We start from the raw sequence: 4,273 nt of genomic DNA, 5'->3' as shown, positions 1-4,273 counted from the left end.
GCGTGAATATTAACATAACAGCAAAATAGCAGATGCAATTAGTGGTGGGTAGTGGTTAGCTTGTTGGCCATCGGCCGATTGAGATTAGCAAGATGGCAGGATCATTGTATTTTTCTTGAAAACTCAGATGAGAATGTGCTTAAGTTCGAAAAAAGGAAAAGAGAAGGTAGGACTAGACATAGACAAATATGTAAAAAGATTAAAGTTGGAAATATACTGTCTGTCTAGGGATCGGAGCTCTCATCTGTCCAAGAGAAATATCCTTATTTTGATATTGACTGAAGAAAAATGTGTTTCCACTCTACAGCTCAAATCATGCCAACAACCACAGTCCCAGGATTGATGGAATTATTGACTTGCTAAAAAGAAAATCTTATGAGGGGGCGCTTATTCAAACGGGGCCGCTTATTCAAATGTGGCGCTTAAGGGAATTTTCACGTTAGGAGAGGCGGTTATTCGAGAGGGCGCTTAATCAAACGGGGCGCTTATTTGCTCGAGTACGGTATCTAAACTCGCCTCTGAATGGCTGTTTATTATTGCAGTACTTAAAATAAATCAATTTCGCTGTCAGAACTCCTATCTTCTTCATGATTCTCATATACAACCTAATTTAAACTAATTAAAGAATGAAAATCATAGACTCGATCATTTATTACCGGACCGGTGAGTTATATCTTACAATCTTAAACACAGTACCGAATTTTGTTTGCCATTATGTAAAACTAAAAGAAGTAAATTATTGTATCACAAATCATGGTGTTTACATGAACTGGTAAATATTGATTGCATAGCCGGAGATGTTTGTGTCCGTTTTTTTTTTACTCTTGATGTTTTTTTTTAACTTTTGACATTTTATCGAATTTTCTTTTTTATAATCTTTTGAACGATGTTCATCTTGTATTTATTATGATTTGCACTAAAAGTTTTTCGTATTTGTATTACTCCTGACTAACTTCAAGGGAGTCTCAGCAACATTTGCTTGAAATTGGAGGTGACATTGGACCCGAATGATCACATCGAGCATTATGGCACTTCACATAAAGAACACTGCAGTGCTTACAATTTATTTTATTTTATTCAATTCTGAACCAAAAGCTAGAAACCTCCACTAGGTTGGAACATATACAAAGAAACACAATATGGTACAACTTGCAATAAACTGTCTTCATAAAGTTTTAAACGAGCATAAACTTCATAAAAATATATATTTCATCCGAACAATTTTAATTATTAAATGTAACTGCTAATCTTTTAAATAAACTCTCTTACGTAAACTCGGCCAAATGGGGGGGGGGGGACATAAGTGTTTAGTGAAAGTACGACTACGAACGTTAATGAGTTAATTGTTTTTAAGTAGGTATTTGTTGCTGTGCCTGCATTTAGACAATAGCTCGGTTCTTTTGTTTATTGTTGACCGTTTGTCTGAATATATTATGTGGAGTTTCTCGGTTATGCACAGATTGCAGCGTTTTGTTTTTGGGGAGTAAGCCTGTGCATGAACTCATTTGCATTTTCACCTGTCTTAGCATTCATATACTCGTACAATCCTTGTATTCTCTCACTCCTGAAGATTGCATTAGCATGAAACAGTCTGTAGAGTGATAATACCCAGTTCTACATTTTCAATATATATATATATATATGAAGAAGGCGTGTCCACGTGTGTTTCGAAACATATGTAGAATATAATATAACGTAACAGTAAAGAAACTCAAATACGTAAGATGTTGACTTTAGAAACACTAAAATTTATTAGGCGAATATTTATAGACGTATGCCGACTTGCTTTGACTTAATTACTGTATTGTTTCTCAAATTGTATATTGCTAAGATAGTTTCTCAATATGTTCATTTTATGTCAAGCGTTGACAAAGACTACAGGAGTAGCCGATATATATATCAAACTCGTATACATATATATATATATATATATATATATATATATATATTATAGAGCTGCTATTCCCATTTATACAGTTAATGTCAACAATTTTCAGGAATGTATTAGCCTGGGCAAAAACAAAAAAAAGCAGACTTGATGTTGTGGACTGTGGTAGACCAATTTGGAGGGGATCATGAAGCCCTCCCACGGAAAGCTTTTGTTTTATAGTTGCTTGAAAATGTCCTCTCCTGCCTCTGGTCAATGTGATGAGGTAGGCCTAATAAAAAATATTCACAAGACAGGATTTTTGATGGAATAATTTTAATGAATATGGTATCCATTCCAATTTTGTTTGGTTTCAATTATGACCATTTTTTTTTTCATTTTGGAGACCAGTTTGAGATATTTTCTAATAATGCTATAAAAAAAAAAGATTAAAAAAATTATGCTAAATTTGCCAAAATTAAACCTAGCACATGTTAGATCTGCTAAAATGGTCTAAATCACAGGTGGGCAAAGTGCAGCCCGCATGCAGCCCGACAATAATTTTTTGCAGCCTGTTAACCATTTTGGCAAGAAAATACTTTGTTATGGCCAGACACCGATTATCTATAAAAAGTAAAATTAAAACTGAGAATAAAGTGGTATAAAAGCAGAAGTTTTTTGGAAGAACACACGAACCCATCAAAATTTGGATGTGGCCTCAATGTTAAATCAAACATTCACTTTGGACCTTCAACCGATTTTTATAAAATACTCCCAACTAGTTCAATTTCATCTACTGTATATTATACTTTTGGATGTACCAACAATAAGAAAATAAATTGTGGATATTAGGTACTAAATAAATTTGGACATTGCAAAATTCTGTAGGCACCTTTGAGCTAGGACCTTTGAGCACATGTTGACCACAGTGTAAGATGGCATATGATGATGAAATATTTATAATTTTTACGAAACCAGACAAATACACGGCTGATTTTGTCAGTTGTAACTTAATAGCAATCCGTACACAAAAAAAAACTGGGACACTATCTTGTAAGAAATTCAGTTTTATTATGATTGAATCAGAGCAAGTAAAGTACCCATAACAAAGAGATTAAAAAAAAATAACACTTGATATTCTAATTTACTTTGGATAATCAAGGAGTGAATTACAACTCCCTACCTAGTATACCGTAATGTGAATTCACATTCTATCATTGCCAAACATTGTTAAAAGAACATTCAAGTTTTGTACATGAACATTCTCAAACATAATATTCTTACAGTGGTACAAGAACATTATAAAAATACTAATAAATTTTAAAAACATTCCCATATTAGTATTTAAAGCATTCTCAAATCGCTTTGGTAATAAATATTCTCAAATTTGAAAAATACCTTTTTTTGCATGGTAATCCCAGATTTGTAAAAACACACATGTTTGTTTTAAGACAAGAAATGAATATAAATGTATTTTTAAAAAAAATTAAAATTAAAAACCAAGATTCTAATACAAAACTAAATATTAAAAAGGTTAGCAGTACCTAAATAGATTACATCTTATCAACAAGAGTGTCTAGGACCTAAAACACAAGGTATATAAAATCAAGATTGTTTTTCACATTCCCTTTTATTAGGGAAGATTCTAGAAGTCATTGTTTCAGTTACAAGACTTGGTGGTTTTCGAAACTGTCTATTCAGGTTGTGGGGTGTAGCGAAGGTAGCCTTTTCCAGATGGCACAGACACAGTTTCAACACCTTTGGGGAAAAATTTACTTTCATCTTCCTTCTTGATAGATGGCAAAACCATGCACTTTCCACCATGCTGAAAGAAAAGTTAAACAACCTAAAAATCAATTTTAATTTTTCTGGACATCAAATACAGGGGGTTGATTGGATTCGATTGGATTTATTCGGTGTAAACATCAAGGATAGCCCACGAAATTCTGGAAGAAGACTTATTTCCAGTGGGGTCCTTCTAGGGGTTAATATTCACTACACCGTTTTTAACCTACTTACCAGACCATCTACTGACTGAGCAGATGTTTGAGAATTAAATATGCTGACTAAACAATAGAATTTACATTTTGAGTTTTTTATCAAAACAAACTAAGAATATACCTACATACACGTAGAGCGCAGTATGACAGTAAAGAGCTATTAATTTGCGGGACGACGCGAAAATGGAATCACTCATGCGTGACAGTCCTACCAGGCTTATCCTACATTCTCTTCATACTTAGATTTGACCAAATTGTGTCCTAGAATCCATGTGACAAGGAGAAGGTTCTCGAAGGCACAAATTACTTTTAGTGACGTCATGACATTCTACATCCAATCGAAAGCTCCCTAGCAGATACTATGAATACTTACCGTCCAGTTAACTGGAGTTGCTACCTTCTTGGT

The 4,273-nt window shown here is 33.6% G+C and overlaps 1 long non-coding RNA gene across 1 annotated transcript; it reads right to left on the bottom strand.

Annotated features, from left to right (window-relative positions):
- Positions 1–2,918: 2,918 nt before the first annotated feature.
- LOC117116629 lies at positions 2,919–4,273 on the bottom strand. Its single transcript, XR_004446794.1, has 2 exons — positions 4,241–4,273; positions 2,919–3,692 (listed from the first exon to the last, which is right to left on the bottom strand). It is a non-coding gene; the product is annotated as an uncharacterized LOC117116629 (long non-coding RNA).

This window comes from Anneissia japonica, unplaced genomic scaffold (assembly GCF_011630105.1).
Source record: "Anneissia japonica isolate Jap-2015-1 unplaced genomic scaffold, ASM1163010v1 scaffold57455_len4273_cov107, whole genome shotgun sequence".
Classification (NCBI taxonomy): domain Eukaryota; kingdom Metazoa; phylum Echinodermata; class Crinoidea; order Comatulida; family Comatulidae; genus Anneissia; species Anneissia japonica.
Note: the sequence above shows the minus strand (reverse complement) of the source record. Positions and strands in the feature narration are given on the sequence as shown.